General features: G+C 48.6%; 1 protein-coding gene across 1 annotated transcript in view; it reads left to right on the forward strand.

Annotated features, from left to right (window-relative positions):
* Nucleotides 1–21027, forward strand: part of C2H1orf232 (chromosome 2 C1orf232 homolog) — a 33408-nt gene that overhangs the window by 5415 nt on the left and 6966 nt on the right. The window lies entirely within an intron of this gene.

A 21027-nucleotide genomic window follows, 5' to 3' on the forward strand; every position in this document is an offset into this window, starting at 1 on the left:
GTCGACAGTCATTAGGTCGGCCACTATTGGTCGACATTGACATGGTCGACATGGGCACATGGTCAACACATGAAAATGGTCGACACGTGAAAGGTCAACACATGAAAAGGTCGACATGAGTTTTTTTTCTTTTTTTTTCTTTTGGGGAACTTTTCCATACTGTATGATCCACGTGGACTACGATTGGAACGGTAATCTGTGCCGAGCGAAGCGAAGGCACCATGCCCGAAGCATGGTGAGCGAAGCGAGCCATGCAAGGGGACGCGGTGCACTAATTGGGGTTCCTAGTCACTTTACGCAAAAAACGTCACCAAAAAAAGTAAAAAAAACTCATGTCGACCTTTTCATGTGTCGACAATTTTCATGTGTCGACCATGTGTCCATGTCGACCATGTCAATGTCGACCAATAGTGGTCAACCTAATGACTGTCGACCATAACATGGTCGACCATTCATACCGTAACCGTTTGTCATCCAGCAATTCGCTATGCTACCATATATAGTTAATAACCTCTTGCAACTCTATTTAAAGACCCTTGACCAGTGGCGTCTCCAAAGGTTGGGCTGCAGAGCAGTCCAAAATTCATATAGGGAAGCCACACTGTGCAGTTGGTGCTGCTTCCCTATTTGAATTTTGGACTGCGTTACAGCCCCACCTCTGGAGCCGCCACTGCTCCTAACTATTAGTTTACTACAGCAGTAGAACACTTGAGCCTACAATCCAGGGATAGTCCCGTGCTATGGAAGAAGTGAGGGAACCTAATAAAACTTCTAAAGCGTATTTTAGATATTACAAGACCTTCTGCTGTAGAAGTACTTTAGATAATTTTACTTATGTCTTTTATTGCTGGCTCTATAAATGTTACTGTATTATGGAACTATTTATATATATACTTACAGCTGTCGTGACTGGAAAACATTTAACAATACACTTTTGGTTTCATTCATCCCTTAAATGAAAAATAACAGCTGCGCTTCCAAGATCATTGTGTTTTTGCTGCACTTTTCTATTTATATATTTATTTGAGAACATGCTGTAGCTGCCAAAAAACCCACCTTATTATAGAATAATTTCTACTGTGAGAAGGAAGTAATAGATCAAACTTTAAAAATGTATTAAAAGGTCTGACTTTGGGGTATGGGGTGTGTTCCTGGGAGTGATTGTTTAGTTTCTTGTTTATTACTATGATAATCAAGAGACATACCCATAAATGTATTCAGATTTTACCAAGCAGTGTTTAGCACATTTTATCCATCAGTGACCAGCAAACTGCCTGGCCATGTGTTAGGTATACGTTACCAGCAGCGAGGATCCCAGCGGTCAGCATACCGACCCCAGAATCCTGGCCGCCAGAATGCCAGCAGAAGGGCGAGGGCAACAAAGCCCATTGTGGGCTCGCTACGCTTGCCATGCTGCTGGCTCAGTGGCACGCTGGGCTGTATAGGTGTCGTGGACACCCACGAGTGAGAATAGCCCATGTTAGCCGGGAATCTAGATGGCGGCATTGTGAGTGCTCAGGATCCCGGCGTTGGTATGCTGAACGCCGGGATCCTGGGCACCGGAAACGAAACTGCATCCCCTGGCCATGACATGCCACAAACTGCTTTTTCTCTAATTAAATTAATTTTGGTAAGTGTCAGCAAGCAGCTTCCCCTGAGTCTAATACATTAATGTTCTAATTTGTCAGGGAACGGCTCACCACTAACTTTAATCTATCAAAAACTGCACTGAGGGCCTAATTCAGACCTGATCGTAGATGTGCTAAGTTTAGCACATGTACGATCCGCTTCTACGACATGCGGGGGGACGCCCAGCACAGGGCTAGTCCACCCCACATGTCAGGTCTGACCCCCTGCACAAGTACAAAAGCATTGCACAGCGGCGATGGTTTTATACTTGAAGAGTAGCTCCCCACCAGCGCACTGGCAGGGAGCTACTCATCGCAGTGAGGGTCGCAGAGGCTGTGTGACATCATGCAGCCGCCACGGCCCACCCCCCAATGGTCCGGGCACGCCTGCGTTGCCCGGACGGCACCCCCAAAACGGCAGACAAACTCCGCCAGCCCGCCCCCTCCTGCCCAGCGACCGCCTCTGTCTGTCAATCAGACAGAGGTAATCGCAGGGCTAAGACAGCCTTCGGCTGTCTGGCGTGCGCCAGCACACTGCGACGCTGGCGCATGCGCAGTTCAGTCCTGATCAGCTGCTGTGCGAAAACGCACAGCACCGATCAGGTCTGAATTAGGCCCTAAGGCTCCTATTTAGCCTCAGTTGCAGTTTTGCTAAATTAGCAAAACTGCAACTGCTTGTGCTCACATGCTAGGGGCCGCCCAGCATGCTAATGGCCGCCAACGATGCGATCGTAATTCAATTGCAATCGCATCGCTGAATAAGGGAAGCCTCCTGCCTGCGCAGCCTGTTTGCGAAGGCAGGTGGGCCGCTGCCATTTTCTCTTTTGCAGCGGCCGTGTATAATGTCAAGCGGCCGCCCCAAAAATGACCTGGACCCGTTCCCAACGACACGACCCTGCAACTATGCGGCAGAGGCTTTCATATTGCTGAGATGCGATTGCACCTCCTGGGGCATGCACGCGCAGACTGGACCCTGCACGTGCGCACTGTCGCGGCTAACGGGGAAATGTGATCATATCTCAGTAGTGTGTGCTACTGAATAAGGCCCTAAGTACACTTGTGACTTCGAAGTTACTGTGAGGGACCAGAGTATTTCAGCACACAGTCTTGCACTCACCTATACCATGCTTGCCGACTTTCTGACTGCCTCTCTGGTAGGAGGCAGCCAGGCCGGCTTAACAGGAGGGAGAGGGCATCAGTATAGGTGGGCGGCGCAGGATGTAGAGGCGCAATATACAATGCCCAGATTAAGGCATTGTAAAGAGGGACTATGATTCAGCGCAAATTGCATCATTGCCCCATTCACTTTTGCACAGCAAACAGGCAGATGGTGGAGGCGGTGGGGATTGTTCGGGTGGCTGGCAAGTTACTGGAGACTTTCCTTCTTTTCTAGGTGGCCCGGGAGTGCTTCTAGGTGGCTGGGAGTACTATACGATATTAGGGAGCCTCCTGGCCATTCCCGGGAGGGTAGGTAAGTATGACCTATACCCTAGGCCAGAGTTTCCCAAACTCAGTCATTATAGTCCAGGTTTTAATTATATCTATGCTTAAGCACAGGTGACATAATTAGTACCTCAGTCAATGTGGTTAAACCAACTGGATTTAAGCATGGATAGCCTTAAAAGCTGGACTGTAACGGCGGAGTTTGGAAACTCTGCTCTAGGATACAGATCTACAGTAACTAGATAACTCCCCAACACAGGCAGGGTCGAAATGAGCAATGTAGTTTAATTTATCGCTAAGTATGTACCCACCTTTAGTGATATCGAACAGAAAAGGTGACACCTTTTCAACAGACATTCATATTATTTATTCTGCTGTTACATAGTAACAAGTGGACAATAAGATCTCAACTTTCCATAAAAGAGGAAGACAGTAAAACGCTGGACCAAGCGTGTCTCCCCTCCATGCGCGAAAGATTTAGCAGACACAATAGTTAAGGGACTACATTTTTGTTGTATGTCATTTTTATTTGTTTTTATGTGTATTATGTTTGTATACCGGTATTAGTTATATTAATATATAGCTGTAAGACTAACCTCTTTTATAGGTTAAAGTATCACTGTATATTTATTTTGACTTCAATAAACCTGCTATATTATGCAACATATTGAGTAGTGATTACAATTTGTGCATATGCATCTGTAAACAATTCTGTCTGAAACTCTTACTGTGGGATGCACCAGAGGTACCTTCCCAAACACTGGTACAGGTAATATAAAAAGAAATCCTCAGGGACGGTGGATCTCCGATACCCTCACAGGCAGCATTCATTAGAAGATTTCATTTCGGGGCGCAGATTTCAATCACCCTTTTATACTGTGATGTGTAGAAACTGTGGCAATGCATGTTGCGATGTGTAGTTCTACAGCAGCTGTAGTTGTACAGGTTGTCTACACGTGATCTAATGTATAAGGCATACTTGCCACCTCCCCCTGTAAGGTCTGAGTTTGTGAGGGGGCTCTCCCAGCCTGACATAGTTGGCCAATATTACGGTGCTGCCCACTTGCTGACTGAAGTGTACAGCCAGGAGCTTAAACAACATGATTAGCATCAAATAACGTCATCCTATTCCAGACCCCTGATTTAAAATACTGCAAATTATGGTTTTGAAAAGCTATGGTGGGACCATGGTGCCACGTAACCCTGCCCCTTCTGTAAAATAGCACAAATTGGGGATTTATAAGTCGGTAAGTGTGGTATAAGGCCAATAGAAGCCCAGAACTTAATTACCCAACTGTGCACACAAAACAAAAAAGGTACAATATTTAAAAATAAAAAAAAACAATAAAAATGGCATATAACAAACAGCAAAACAAATACAAGGAGAATATACAGAAACTATAAAACTTACATGTATGCATGATCCTTGGACTTGCTAGATGCCATGCAGCGCTCCAATGTGTGATCCTTGGACTTGCAAGATGCCATGGAATACTCCAGTACAATTAGGGAACATAGAAGCCTTGGACTTGCTAGAAGTCGTGGGAAGCACTGGTACTGTTGGGTGAGATGCTCCGAGAGCCCTCAAGAGGTTTTTCCCCACTAGCAACCTCCCGCTGTTCCCTTAGTGCTTGTTGCGCACACTGGTACTTAGGGGGCCCCTTGGACTTATTTCCTCCAGCAGTAAGAGCTCACCTAAAAGACCCCATATTGTACAGAATAATGACTGAAGAGAGAAGATATGGCAGAGTCTTGGTAATAAAGACACAACTTGATTAGACCTCAGTACCACTGGGTCCTATGACATCCTCCTGTACCAGGGGTCGTGGAGAGGTAGATTGAGACTTAGGCAGATGCAGACAGACCAGTATGTCAGGAACGGCTGCGACTCAGTCGTGTATGGCCACAGCAGTCAGGCCAGATATACTAAACCAGTAGGAGCTTGACCTTGCAGGATGCTAGCAGATAAGCCAGGTGTGCAGGAATAGCTTTAGCTTGGGCTTGTAAGAAGGATTGGCTGTAGGCTTGACTTTGCAGGATATTAGCAGACAGACCTGGTGTGCAGGACTGACCAAAGCTTGGCCTTGCAGGATGTTCGCAGGCAGACGTGCAGGATTAGCAAAAGCTTGACCTTGCAAGATGTTAGCAGACATACCTGGTGTGCAGGATTCACTGAAGCTTGGCCTTGCGGTATGTTAGCAGACAGACCAGGAATGTAGGATTGACTGAAGCTTGGCTTTGCAGGATGTTAGCGGACAGGCCAGGAGTGCAGGATAGACCTTGGCCTTGCAGGATGTGAGAAGACAGACCAGATTTCAGGAACATCTACAGCAGACAATATAAGCCAGAGTACTATGCAAAGCGTTAAGGGCTCCCGCAGTAAATGAGGACTAGAACCGTCAAGATTAAGCAGGACTGTCTGGGAGATAGAGGAGGAGAGCCAATCCGGAGGCCGACTGGAAAAAGCCCCCTATTAATTACAAATTCTGTGCAGCCGAAGTGCTGACAGACCACAACCCCCGCGATCACCCGACTGGAACTAGCGCTGAGCCGCCGCAACAGCTTGTAACAACATGCAAATTCATACAAAATACACCCATGACTGACATGCACGGATGGACATCTAAAAAATAGGAATTTAGTACCCACCGGTAATGTAACTTTAGTACGATGGTGTATAGATTGGGTCCATTGGAGCCTGGGCACTTTAAGAAATCAATAGTGTGTGCTGTCTCCTCCCCTTTATGCCCCTCCTAGCAGAATCAGTCTGGGAAAACCGTGCCGGAGGAGACGGACATACCATAAGAGAAGAATAACATGAAAGCGATGAGGCAACGAGCCAACACACAGCAGTAAAAAGGATAGCAGAGCACACCAGAACAGAGGGGAGCACACAAACCATACAAGGATAACAACGTTAACCAACATGGAACTGGGACCGCAACAGCAGACCCAACCAAGAACACTTACAACCAAGTAAGCACAACAACGAAACACTGAGGTGGGTGCCCAGTATCCACTACGGACTATGAGAAAAGGAATTACTGGTAGGTATTAAATTCCTATTTTCTCTAACGTCCTAGTGGATACTGGGGTAACTTTAGTACCATGGGGAAGTCCCAAAGCTCCCAGAACAGGTGGGAGAGTGCTGAGACCCCGGCAAAACTGCCTGACCGAACTGAAGGTCATCTCTGGCCAAGGTGTCGAACCTGTAGAACGTGTTCGAACCAGACCAAGTGGCTGCACGGCAAAACTGTAAGGCCGAAACGCCCTGGGCAGCTGCCCAGGAAGAACCCACTGACGGGCCTGGACAGAACTCGGCAGAGGCAACGCTGCCGAGGAATAGGCTTGTTGGATAGTCAATCTGAGACAACGAGCAATGGACTGCTTAGAAGCAGGACATCCAATTTTGGTAACGTCATAAAGGACAAACAGCGAGTCAGACTTCCTGTGACGAGCTGTACTTTTGACGTAAATTTTGGAGCAACCGACGGATCTGTAGTACCGGAACCACGATCGGTTGATTAATGTGAAAGGCCGAAACCACCTTCGGCAAAAACTGCGGGCGAGTCCTGAGCTCCACCCTATCCTCATGAAATATCAAATACGGGCTCTTACAAGATAAGGCCCCCAATTCCAACACACATCTAACAGGGGCTAGAGCCAGCAGCATGACAATCTTCCAGGTAAGATATTTCAAGTCCACCCTGTTAAAAGTTTCAAACCAGTCTGACTAGTGAAAGGTCAAGACCACCGAGAGATCTCACAGAGCCGTGGGAGGGACAAAGGGTGGTTAAATGCGAAGAACACCCTTCAGGAAAGTCTGTACTTCCGGCAGGACCGCCAGTTGTTTCTGGACGAAGATAGAGAGAGACGAAATCTGAACTTTGATGGCGCCTAACCGTAGGCCCACATCCACCCCTGCTTGCAGGAAGAGCAGAAACCGGCCAAGCTGAAACTCCACAGGAGGATATTTTTTACCCTCACACCAAGAAACGTATTTCATCCAGATGCGGTGGTAATGCTTAGATGTGACCATCTTACGGGTATGGACCATAGTGGAAATAACCCGAGACGGGAGACCTTTTCTAGCTAAAATCGCCCTCTCAACTTCCAAGCCGCCAAACGAAGCCGCAGTAAGTCTGGATAGACAAACCGCCCTTGTTGCAGAAGGTCCTTGCAAAGCAGCAAGGGCCAGGGATCCTTCAGAGACAGGGTCAGGAGGTCTACATACCAGGCCCGTCGAGGATAATCCAAGGCAATTAGAATTGCTTGAGCTCTTTCCCTTTTGAGTCTTTTTAGAACTCTTGGAATGAGAGGGATTGGAGGAAACAAGTAAACGAACTGGTAAGACCACGGCGCCGTCAGAGCATCCACTGCTGCAGCCTGCGGATCTCTCATTCTGGAACAGTAACGGCGAAGCTTCTTGTTGAGACGAGAAGCCATGAGGCCTGTCTGGGGACAGCCCCACCGATGAACCAGTTGTTGAAACACCTGAGGGTGAAGGCCCCATGCCCTGGATGGAGGTCGTGCCTGCTGAGGAAGTCCGCTTCCCTGTTGTCCACTCCTCGAATGAATATGGCGGAGAGAGCTCTTGCAGTGGCTTCCTCCCAAAAGAGAATCTGCGACACTTCTGGCATGGTGGCCCTGCTTTTTGTTCCTCCTTGTCGGCTTATGGACGCCACAGCTGTGGCGTTGTCCGACTGCACCTGGATGGCTTGATCTCGGAGAAGATAGGAAGCTTGCAGAAGAGCATTGTAAATCGCCCTGAGTTCTAGAACATTTATCGGGAGTGCAGATTCCTTACTCAACCACTTTCACTGGAACTGAGCCCCCTGCATCGCAGCCCCCCATCCTTGGAGGCTGGCATCCGTAGTCAGTAGACCTCAAGAGTGGGGAGCAAAACTCCGACCCTCCATGAGGTGACAGACTTGTAACCACCATAGCAGGGAGATCCGTGCTTTAGGTGACAGAGTAACACTCAGATGCATGTGCAGGTGAGACCCCCACCACTTGTCCAGCAGATCCAGTTGGAACGGACATGCATGGAATCTGCCGTACTGGACTGCCTCGTAGGAGGCTACCATCTTGCCCAGTAGGTGGATGCAAAGATGAATTTAGACCCTGCGGGGTCTGAGTACTGATCGGACCATGGCCTGGAAGGCCAGGGCCTTGTCCAGTGAAGGTAGACCTTCTGAGAAACAATGTCCAGTATTATACCCAGGAACTGAATTCTGTGGGCCGGTTCCATGTGCAATTTCCGAAAATTCAGGATCCACCCATGTTCTGTAAGAAGGCACGTAGCCAAGTCGACGCTGTGTAACAGACACTCCCTGGACACCGCCTTTATCAGGAGATTATCCAAGTAGGGGACTATGTTGACTCCCATCCTGCGTAATTGCAGCATCATCTCTGCCATGACCTTCGTGAACACCCTCGGAGCTGTTGAGAGACCAAAGGGCAAGGCCTGAAACTGTAAGTGGTGGTCCATTATGGCAAACCGAAGGTAAGCCTGATGAGGAGGCCATATAGGGATATGCAGGTAAGTGTCTTTGATATCCAGAGACACCAGGAATTCCCCCTCCTCCAGACCGGAGATCACTGCTTTCAGGGACTCCATCTTGAACTTGAACACCTGTAGATACAGATTCAGAGATTTTAGGTTCAAAATGGGCTGCACTGAACCGTCCAGTTTCGGTACAACGAACAGACTGGAGTAGAAACCCCTGCGATGCAACGGAGGAGGCACTGGGACCACAACCCCCGTTGTACCAGTTTTTGAATGGCAACCTGCAAGGTACCCCTTGCTATGGGTGAAGCTGGTAAGCTTGACTTGAAGAATCTGTGAGGAGGTGGTGCTTGAAATTCTAATCGGTAACCCTGGTATATGAGGTCCCTCACCCAAGGATCCCGACAGGACTGTGCCCACACGTGGGCAAAGTGATGAAGGTGAGCACCTACCTAAAAGTCGCCTTGCTGCTGCGGCCAACCGTCATGCGGAGGGCTTAGTGGAGGAGGATCCAGAAGCCTGATCCTGGGATCCAGCAGCCGCTGATCTACGGGACTTACCGCGAGTTCCTCTAGCAGCATTTGAGGCATCTCTGGATCTGCCTCTGAATCTGGCCGCACGAAAGGACTGCAGAGAAGGCCCAGTGTAGGGACGACTAGCAGGAGGCGCAGCGGAAGGTAGATATGTAGACTCACCCGCTGTTGCCTGTGAGATCCACTTATTCAGTTCATCACCGAACAAGGCCTCTCCTGTAAAGGGAAGATTTTCCACCCCTTTCTTTGAGTCAACATCCGCTGACCATTGTCGCAGCCATAGAGCCATAGCCATAGTACGGCCATTGATGAGACATAATTCCTTAACAGCCTCACACATAAAATTTGCAGCATCTTGTATATGATGCAGAAGCATCATAACCTCATCTTGGGGCAGAGTGTCAAATCCCCTTATCATATTCTCAGACCAATTTACCATGGCTCTGGAGATCCAGCCACAAGCTATACTGGGCCTTTGTGCCACTCCTACTGCAGTATAAATCGACTTGAGTGTAGTCTCAATTTTGCAGTCAGCTGGGTCTTTGAGAGAGAGAGCCTCAGGTACAGGCAATACAATTTTATGTGACAACCTGGATACAGAGGGGTCTATCCTCAAGTGGGAAAGGAATTCAATAACCATTTAGGAGTTGGAAATTCTTTATCAGGAGTAACCCACGCTCCTCTAGCAGAGGATTTGGGTTTTACATTAAAATATAATTCCTCCTCTGGCTCCACTTCCTTGTCTAGTATGTTGAGGACATTCCTAATAGCATAAATTAGAGCCTCAACCCCTGGAGATAGAGAATTATCATCGTCCCCTTCCAGCTTCCCTTCCTGCTCCATTAGTTCAGACTCAGAGTAAGACTGGAGCACCTGTGGAAGCGTGCGTTTATGAGAGACCAACAGAGGGGGCTGAGCCTTAAGCAAAAAATCATCTACAGACTGCTTAAGGGTATGTCTTTCCTGTCTGTCTAGCTGACTCTGTATTAATATTAGAAATCATGTTTTTGAATGAATCTAGCCACTCAGGTTCCTGCATGCAACTACCATGAGAAGGCAGAGAGCACTGGGCACAGAGGGGGGAGCCCCCCGGAGAAGGTGTAAACTTAGTGCTACATGAGGGACACAGAGCCTTTTTCCCAGACATTTTGCAGAACTTTCACAGAGTTAGATGAAAACACACAGTGCAGTGACAACACAGAAAGTGAAACTGCACACTAGCCCCAGACAGTCAGCATGGAGTAACACAGAGAGGAATGGAACCAGCACACAATACCTCAGACAGAGCAGTGCCCCACTGGTTATTTACATATATATCATTTGTGTGTGTTAACAGCAGCTTTTACTGCTGTATATGCGCTCCCCCTCGCTATATTAGCATACCTCCCAACTGTCCCGATTTTGGCGGGACAGTCCCGTTTTTCACGGTCTGTCCCGCTGTCCCACCCGCGGGTCGCAGTGTCCCACGGGTGGGGGGGCAGTTGGGATATCCCCCCCTGTCACTCGCTGCTCTGAGAGCAGCGGTGAGTAGATGCTGTGCGCATGGGCACAGCGTCTATTCACGGCAGAGAGGGACAGGGGGCATGACCAGCAGCTCTCACAGCGCTGTTCATGTCCCCATAATGATGAAAATGGGGGCGTGGCTTGCGATCGCGACACTTGCCGCGAGGCCATGCCCCTTTTCGTTAGCCCACGCCCCCTAAAAATTGGGCGTGCATCTTCGGCGCGCGATGGTGTCCCTCCTCCGCTGCTATCAAAGTTGGGAGGTATGTATTAGCCCCTGGTACCGGTTACAGTGGTGATTCAGTGGGTCTCTGTGGAGGAGCAGCGTTCAGCGTGCAGCCAGGCAGTCACCAGCAGCTGTAATGGCGCCTTTCAGCCTGTGGTCCTGCTCTCCGGGAAGCCTCGCCCTTTCAATGGCGCGCGGTCCCTCTTATTGATTATGCTGGCCAAGAGTGTGTTTTCTAGTGTAAAAGAGATCAAAAGCCCCCTTTATATCAGCGCCAGTGTGGGGTCCGCAGTGGGCACCGAAGCTCGCAGCCCGGTGATCACTGCGCCCTTATGCCGCCATTTTCACCAGGGACCCGCTAACCGGGACCCCCGGTGTAACACTCACTGCACCGCATCATTTTCAGCATCTGTTAGGGGTGGCGGCATGCTGACGGTGTGGGCACACACCCTGGAGGTATGTAAAACATCACCTCAGGTGCTTAATGTCCTGTCAAAGGGGATACGAACCATTAAGTTGGTTCGGTCCCCCCCCCCCCACCCCCGTCCCAAGTCCCACGACGCAGGCAGACTGGTTGCCAACCAGTACTGCCTGAAAATAACAAACTAAATAAAAGTATGAAGAAAGGAATGCACCCGGCTCCTTGGGCACATTTTTCTAAACTGAGTCTGCTAGGAGGGGCATAGAGGGGAGGAGTCAGCACACACTATTGATTTCTTAAAGTGCCCAGGCTCCAATAGACCCAATCTATACCCCATGGTACAAAAGTTACCCCAGTATCCACTAGGACGTTAGTGAAATGTTACTGTTCTCCCAAAGTCTGACATATCTATTGGGTGACCTGTCCTTTTAAAAACTCCTTATCACCCCTTTGTCTCTACTGGGGTTGTTGGCGTAGTATTCAGGAGATGGCTGTGACTGGTCTGTGAGGTTGATGAGAGTTTTACACCCTGGAATCTCAAGTCACTTTTTAATCTGCAGTCCTAAATGTAAGATATTTTACTTTACTGTAGTAGGGACGTGCAATCAGGGTAGCCTCCCCTGTCATATTCCTGAGATTTGATATAAAAATTATTAGAAAAATATAAAGAATATATTTATAACATAAACATCTACTTTGTTTATTGTAATCCTTTTTATAGTTACCAGCTTTGTGGAGATCCCTGGAGCTGCAGGGAGACTAGAGATGAGGCAGCAACAGCTCTGCCTCGGTTCTGCAGTCAGACACTGCTTTGCAGAGCTGGGGGCAGGCCACACCATGGGCCGTAACACTACACAGAGAGGGAGCCCCTGACTGTGGGGCGGGACTTGTGCACTTCCTGGACACTTGGATGTGTCGTGTGACCAGGAAGTGCGCTGTAGTCGGAGCTCAGTCGCAGCAGCAAGAGAAGACACAGGGATGCAGGTAGGAGACTCAATGGACACTGTAGCTTTGTGCAGTGAGTGGAGAGTTACAGTGAGTAGGGGGTGTGAGACAGACTGCGGGCATTCACATACACATGGGAGAGGTGGATAGTAGAGTGGGCTTAATATTCATCATTTTCTGGTGGGAATGCAGCTTGCCTGACTGCATATATCTTCAGTTCCTGGATATTGATTTTTTTGCTTTCAATGTGCTAAAAAAAAAACTAGAGAGTCCCACCTTTCATGTCATGAGGTACTGGGGACTTGGGGATCAGAGTTCAGGAGCCAGAGCAATCCACCAACAAAAATATAAAACTGCATATCAGGTGTGTGGAACTGGAACAGGGACCAGCTGCTGGAAGTGTGATATTTCTGCTTCTGTGGATAGTAGAGACAAGCTGCCAGTGTCCACCTAAAGGGGAGAGTCCCAGCTTTTGAAATATACCCTTAGAAAACTCTAAGCCAGACAGAACCCGAGATATCTGGTGGGTTATAGCAATTAACAGGACTGATGGGGACCACTGCTTTGATGTCGAATATCGTTGGTTCCCCAGGGCCGATTTTTAAAAATCTGGTACCCCTGGAAAAGGGGGACCCTCAGCTATCAGTCTGGGACCCTTATACTCCTGGTGTCCTTTGGCAACTGTCTATTTAGCCCATTCGAAAAGTCGGCCCTGGTTACGGGGGAGAGGAGGGGGTCCACACACAGAGACTGCACACAGGTCCCCTCCTCTGTAGATACGCCTCTGCTGCTGATACTTCCTATCTTTGTCAGAGTTGGTCAATATGATTATTGGAGATGTCTGTAGGAGGAACTAGGTTTTCTTTTTTAAGTTACAGGGCATAACTCATGATGTTTGAAGCTGTATATTTTCCTCTTAGGTGACAAGGTTATCTCATAGTTGAAGTTGCTTTAAATCAAATTACCTTGGTGTGCTGGCAAAGAATGTAAAAAAATAGCATAGGTAAAATGTATAGCTTGTATGACATTTTGACACATTCATACCTATGTATTTGATTGTCGTACAGTATTCCAAATAGTAAGAAAACACACTTAACTGGAAGAAGTTGTATTTCTTTGACGCAAGAAGAGTCCATGGGGAAGATTTACTAAAGCTTCTACAACAGACAGGTTGTGTTGTTGCCCATCGCAACCAATCATATACTAGCTATAATTTCTCTATTGCATTCTAGAAACTAGAATATGATTGGTTGCTATGGGTAACACCACAGCCTCTGTGTTTTAGAAGCTTTAGTACAGACGTAGCCTGGCTCAACTTACCAGTGATGCGTATGAACGGGAGCATGCATTGCAGGTGTAAATAGCCGTGCTCAGCTGCGACTATTCACACCCCTGATTGCATAATGTAGTCTATGGATTGCAGGTGCGAATATACACAACTTGCTCACGCTTCACAAAAAACTAGTTGTGGACGTGCATAGTCGCAGCCGAGCTAAACTTGGCTACATCTGTAAATCTACACGCATGTATCACAAAGCAGGGTCCAGGGGCATAGGCGTTCTGGGCTAAGGGAACCCCGGTCCAGATTGCCTCTGGGTTCTTTCAGGCCACCTCCTACCTCCATGGCAACCTGTTTCAGCACACCTTGTGTGGTAGCATCATTCTCTGAGGCAGAATGATGTTACAATGTGTAGTGGACACTGGACCCTTTTGGGACCCAGAGTCGAGACAGTGCTGGAAGTGACACAGCCCCATTGTAGCCATTGGCTGCCACACTGTCTCGCAATTACCCCTTAGTGCCACTCCCATAAGCCATTTAATATTATTAAATATGAGCCTCATTCATAATACAAACCTCCCAACATTGGGAGAACAGAAGGAGGGACACATTGGCACGGTGCCTGTCCGAAAAGGGGCATGGCCTATAAAAAGGGGCACGGCTTCACGGGAGTGCTGTGATCGCGAGCCACGCCCCCGTTTTTCGTCAGTATGGGGGCATGGCCAGCGCTCTGGGAGCTGCTGGCATGCCCCCTGTCCCTCCGTCTCTAGTGAATATTCACAGCTGCTCTGCTCTAAACTGAGCAGAGCAGCGAGTATCTGGAGAGCCTCTCAACTGCCCCCCACGGGAAACTGTGGCCCGCGGGGGAGACAGCAGGACAGTCCTAAAAAAACGGGACTGTCCCGCAAAAATCGGGACAGTTGGGAGGTATAATAGGAGGTCCACATATTAGTAAATCTATTAAAATTGTCTTGTCTAAAACGGAAGCCTGTGTCATAGAAGGCTCCCATATAAGTAGGGCTAGAAAAAGCTCACTCCTGAACCCAGAGAAAAGAAGATACCTGTTAGAGAGTTATTTTAGTTGAGTTTGATTGTGGTCTCAGTTCCCGTTTTTTTTAACGTTATGGCCAATTGGACTATGGGGTATATTTATTGTACACCTCAGCCCTTTAAGGGGGTCATTCCGAGTTGATCGTAGCTGTGCTAAATTTAGCACAGCTACGATCATTCACACTGTATTGGAAAAACGTTTTCAAACCAGCGCTCCAACACAGCAGTGCTGCAAATTCCGCTGAAGTTGTCACCCCCACTTCCAAAGAAACGTTTAAACAATGCACAGAATGCAGATATGCGCACCCCGGGGTATTACGGGATAATTGTAGGTTTTGTGAAGAACGTTCAATGTTCAGATGTTCAAATCCTTCCCTTTGAATCAGAACAGAGTTCCTCCCTTATTCGGCGACGCTGTCAACCGGGTCATAGCAGTGAGAGCTCCGGAGCTGGAGACCGCTACAGAGAAGGCAGCGCAACCCTGATCACCATCATGGTGATCAGGGTAGCGCTGCCTTCTCTGTAGCGGTCTCCAGCTCCGGAGCTCTCTCACTGCCATGACCCGGTTGACAGCGTCGCCGAATAAGGGAGGAACTCTGTTCTGATTCAAAGGGAAGGATTTGAACATCTGAACATTGAACGTTCTTCACAAAACCTACAATTATCCCGTAATACCCCGGGGTGCGCATATCTGCATTCTGTGCATTGTTTAAACGATCATTCACACTGCCATGTGGGGGGACGCCCAGCACAGGGCTAGTCCACCCCGCATTTCAGTGCCGCCCCCCCCCCCCGCAGAAGTGCAAAGGCATCGCACAGCGGCGATGCCTTTGCACTTTAAGAGTAACCCCTGACCAGCGCAGCTTTAGCGTGCTGGCTGGGAGCTACTTGTCGCTCCCTGGCCCCCCAAAGGTCTGGCCATGCCTGTGCTGGCCGGACCGCGACCCCCTAAATGGTGGCTTAATGCCGCCGTCCGGCCCCCTACTGCCCAGCGACCGCCTCAGAGGTGATCGCTAGGCACCAACGGCTGGCATGCGTCGGCGCAGTGCGGCACTGGTGCATGCGCAGTTCCAACCTGATCGCTGCGAGAATGACCCCCTAAATGTGCAGAAACTGCTGTTTCCGCATATCTCTGCCTAAGGGCAGAATTAAGTGTCACTGATATGTAACAATAATATGATTTGTAATGATTTGTAATGTAATCCAATAAGCAGGAGTTGTCTCAAACTTTTTGCACCCATCGTCAAACTGCGCTGAGGGCCGCTAATGCGACCAGGTCTGAATAACCCCCTATGACCATCGTCACAAGACTATCACGGCACATGCATGCACAGTGCGACTCAGATGCATATGTACTAGGAAAAACATTAGCCATTTGTGGAAAAATCAGAATTGCGTCCACCTCAGAATAAGGCCAAATGTTTCCCCTGTTGTCCCCTCTTCTCTTACCTTACAAACCCCTTACATGCTATTCATTCTCTGGGGACTTCTCCTCCCCTGATCTTCCATAGTACATTCAGCAGCAGCAACACTTCACAGTAGTTAGCCACCATCAATGCTTTGCCATCGATGACCCAGAGGCAGTAATGTTTTATTTTTATATTTTCTGTCCCCAGCACAGAGGGAACAGAACTTAGCCTTGCCCCGACCTGCCACTAATCCATGCCCCCTCCCTGATTGGTCTGCTGGCTGTCTGGCTTTGTCAAAGATTTCATGGCATCGATGCTAAGTGCGATAGTACCATCGATTATTAAGCCTTCCATAGCCATTTCTAATCCATAGTTCTGTGTAGACCCACTACCCAGAACAGGAGCAGTCCTGACTCCTGCACTGCAGCTAATTCCGTTTTCGCATCGCTATCACGGATCGCACACAGGAATTGTACACGGGTCTTCCTGGGTGCGACCTGCGCATGAGACCCCTTTCAAACTGGCAATGTGACCCGCCAATATGCCGTGTCGGATTGTGATCAGGGGTGGAGGTGGCGCCGCGTCATCAGGGGCGGAGGTGACACTGGGAAATGTGATAATCTCCACGCCGCCTCCTCCATAGTGTGAATGGGTGGTCTTCAGTATGCCGGCTGTCGGGATCCCGGCGCACAGTATACTGGCACCGGAATCCCGACAGCCGGCATACCGACACTTATTCTCCCTCGTGGGGGTCCACGACCCCCCTGGAGGAAGAATAAAATAGCGCGGCGCGCGTAGCGCATCACCGTGCCCGCAGCGTGGCGAGCACAGCGAGCCCGCAAGGGGCTCATTTTTCGCTCGCCACACTGTCAGTAAGCCGGCGGTCGGGCTCCCGGCGCCGGTATGCTGGTCACCGGGAGCCCGACCGCCGGCATACCATACCACACCCGTGTGAATAACCGTGCTTTATTCCATGGTTGAAATATCGGGTCAGGCGACCCGGGAATTCGGGACTTACTGCTTTCACACCGCACATCGACCCGGCAATATGCCAGGTTATTTGTGCGGTGTGAAAGGGGTACGAATCAGCATCCCAGAAAGCTTGCAATCGGAGCAGTCTGGGGAGCATTTACCCTCCCGCCCCCTTCCAAATATATTTGGATTGTTTTAAATAGGAAAATATGAGCAATGATGTTTTTTTATATCTTTTTCTGTAAACAGCATAAAAATGATGTGGGACATGTATAATTCATATATTTTACAGACTTGTATGTGAACACTTACAAATCCTATTGCAGACATTTTAATGTATACCAAAATACTCTAGACCAGTGGTTCCCAAACTTCCTTGCGTCACGGTGCTCTAGAGCACAGGTTCTCAAACTCGGTCCTCAGGACCCCACACAGTGCATGTTTTGCAGGTCTCCTCACAGAATCACAAGTGAAATAATTAACTCCACATGTGGACCTTTTAAAATGTGTCTGAGAGTAATTAATACACCTGTGCGCCTGCTGGGTTACCTGCAAAACATGCACTGTGTGGGGTCCTGAGGACCGAGTTTGAGAACCTCTGCTCTAGAGTATCAGAATTTTTTTCAAGGCAGCCCTAGGCCAAAAATGTCTTATTGAGAAATGCAGAAAATAATATGTAATCAAGTAAATTGTGTTTATATGTCATCCCTAGGTTCAGTTATGTGGTGAGGGACAGGATTTACTTCTGTTTGTCCATATATTTTATTATTGGAAGCCACATGCACTGGTTTGGTCTGTTACATTGGCCATAAATTATTTGAATTTATCCTGGAACACCAACCCAGGGCACCCGTGCAAGTACCTCGAGGCTCCCCAGGGTGCCTAGGCACACAGTTTGAGAACCACTGCTCTAGACACTTTTATTCTCTGAAATACAGTACACTTGTTGGATATGAATTTCTATCATTTCTAAATGTTGCAAAAATCAACCATTTGACACCATCAACTGCCTCCAATACTTTGCTTATGGACTTGATGATTTTTAATGCTCTTTTATACACTTCACATAAGGGGCCTGGGGGGTCAGGTCACGATGCACCTGAAAGAAGGTCACAAATTACTGATGATTGGTAATTTGAGCATGCACCAGACCGGTCAGATGCAGTACGGCTACAGACTGTTATGATTCCCGTACTCCAGACCAGAAGAGATCTTATGGCAGAGGTCTGAGTACTGGGAAGATATGCTGGTTGTGGGAGCAGGAGAGCCTAGTAACCCCTGGCGCCCTAACTCCGTTGTCTCGCCCGTGTTATCAAAAATCCCTTGCGAGACTATGGTTGCTTGAGCCCATGGCAGCCGCGTTCGAAGGGCGGATTATGTCTGCCCAACCCCGATGCCCCCGCAGGTCTTAATGGGAGACAAAGGGAAATCCGAGACAGGGTGATAACAAGGGGCCCTCTGACTAAGCAACCAGGCCAGGGGTTACAAGCTAACTAACTTTAACCAAAGGTATGTGCGGACTAGCCGCCAGGGAAAAGGACAACCAAAGAACCACTGATCCGTTACTCCTATCCAGCACCGCTGGATACCAGAGTGGATCTGTGGGAGCGGAATCCTCCGCAAAAGCTCCAGAACACAAATTAACTAAATAATAAACAGTAAGCGGACAAGCCGCAACACACAGCTGAGCCGCGACTCACGAACACCACAGGATGTTAAAGGTGCTCGGTCAGACTCCAGGAATAGATGGCAAACTTCCGAGTACAGGATCTCTGAGGACAGGAACAACCGGATTGAGCAGGACTGGAAACTCTCTGTAGCAGACACAGGCAAACAGGAAGCTATCACCGGCGTCTGTAAGAAGTCCTGAGGGTGCCTTTATTCAGGAACCCTCCAATCAAGATCCAGACAGGGTAATCAATGGAAATGCCGTGCAGCTTGCATGCTGCACGGCCAGCACATAATCAGGTAATTTAGGACAGACCCAGCAACGGGGAACGCGGCTGAACGTGGCGTCCCCGTTGCTAAGGTCAGAGCGGCTCTGTGCGCCCGGCGTCTAGCGTTGCCAGGGAGCCGGCGGCTGAACGCGCACGGCGTCCCTGGTTGCTAGGCGCCGGGCCGCACCGACAAGCGGACCCCGGCGCCTAACAGTACCCCCCCCTTGAGGAGGGGTCAAGGAACCCCTAAAGCCAGGTTTCTGAGGAAATTCTCGAAAAAATGCCCTTTTGAGCCTTGGGGCATGAAGGTCCTCATCCAGGACCCAAGACCTTTCCTCTGGCCCATAACCTCTCCAATGTACCAAAAAATAAAGCCGACCCCGGGACAACTTGGAATCGAGAACCTTCTCCACCAAGAACTCCTGCTGACCCTGTACATTTACTGGAGATCTCCCCTGAGATATTCTACGAGGAAATCTACTGGACGAAACATAAGGTTTAAGCAATGAGCAATGGAAGGTATTTCCGATCCGTAAAGTTTTTGGTAAGCGTAACCGGAAAGCAACTGGATTGACTTTTTTGATAATGAGAAATGGTCCAATAAATCTAGGACCCAATCTGGCTGAGGTTTGTCGGAGTTTAATGTTGCGAGTCGACAACCACACCCTGTCTCCTACTTTAAAAGTGCACGGCCGCCGGAGTCTGTCAGAAAATCTTTTTTCCCGGAATGCTGCTTTTCTGAGAGCCAGGTGCACTTTTTTCCAAATAAGTTTAAGATGAGAGGTCAGGGCCAGAGAGGAGACAGAGGAATGTTGAAAAAATGAATTAGCTCTGGGGTGAAAACCAAAAACTGCAAAAAATGGAGACACATTGGTGGAGGAATGACAGGCATTATTATAAGCAAACTCCGCCAATGGAAGAAACTCAGACCAGTCATTTTGGAGTTTGGCCGAGTACAAACGCAAATATTGTTTAAGAGATTGGTTAACTCGCTCAGTCTGTCCATTGGATTGGGGATGATAGCCGGAGGTTAATGATAATTTCATCTTCAACGAAGCACAAAAGGACTTCCAAAATTGTGCAATGAATTGTGGACCCCTGTCAGAGACAATATCAGTGGGTAAGCCATGGAGTCTGAAAACATGGCGGAGGAACAAGACTGCCAATCCCTGGGCAGATGGCAATCGGGGAAGAGCAATGAAATGGGCCATTTTGCTAAAACGGTCCACTACCACCCATATGACTCGGCATCCGGCTGACAGAGGGAGGTCCACCACAAAATCCATGGAGATATGCGACCATGGCCTAAGGGGAACATTCAAGGGCATAAGTTGACCTATAGGCAAAGAACGGGGAACTTTATGCTGTGCACAGACCTGACAAGAAAAAACAAACTCTTTAATGTCTTTGGAAAGACCAGGCCACCATACTGAGCGGGAGACTAATTCAAAAGTCTTAGCGATTCCCGGATGCCCGGCAACCTTGCTATCATGAAACTCCGCCAAAACAGTAGCTCTCAAAAACTCAGGGACAAAAAGACGACCAGCAGGAGTATTTCCAGGAGCTTGATGTTGAAGCAGCTTTAACTGGGTAAATACATCCTGTGTGAGGCCTGCCCGAATGACTGAAGACGGAAGTATGGGAGTAACAGGACTGTTGTCTTGAACTGGAAGAAAACTGCGTGACAGGGCATCTGCCTTAGTATTCTTGGAACCTGGCCTGAAGGTGATAATGAATTTGAAACGAGTAAAAAATAAAGCCCAACGAGCCTGCCGGGCATTCAGTCGTTTGGCAGATTCAATGTATTGAAGATTTTTGTGATCAGTCAAAACTGAAATGGTATGGGTCGCTCCTTCAAGCCAATGCCTCCACTCCTCGAAAGCCCATTTAATAGCCAGCAATTCCCGGTTACCAAGATCGTAGTTGGATTCTGCAGATGAGAATTTCCTGGACATAAAGGCACAAGGATGTAATTCAAGGGAATCTGGATCCTTCTGAGAAAGGATAGCCCCTACTCCAACCTCCGAGGCATCAACCTCAATAATGAAAGGCAATTCTGGGTTGGGATGTCTAAGGACAGGGGCTGAGACAAAGGCTTGTTTCAAGGCCTGAAAAGATAACTCAGCTTCACATGACCAATTGGTAGGATCTGCTCCCTTCTTAGTAAGTGCC

This window comes from Pseudophryne corroboree, chromosome 2 (genome assembly GCF_028390025.1).
Source record: "Pseudophryne corroboree isolate aPseCor3 chromosome 2, aPseCor3.hap2, whole genome shotgun sequence".
In the NCBI taxonomy this organism is placed as follows: Eukaryota; Metazoa; Chordata; class Amphibia; order Anura; family Myobatrachidae; genus Pseudophryne; species Pseudophryne corroboree.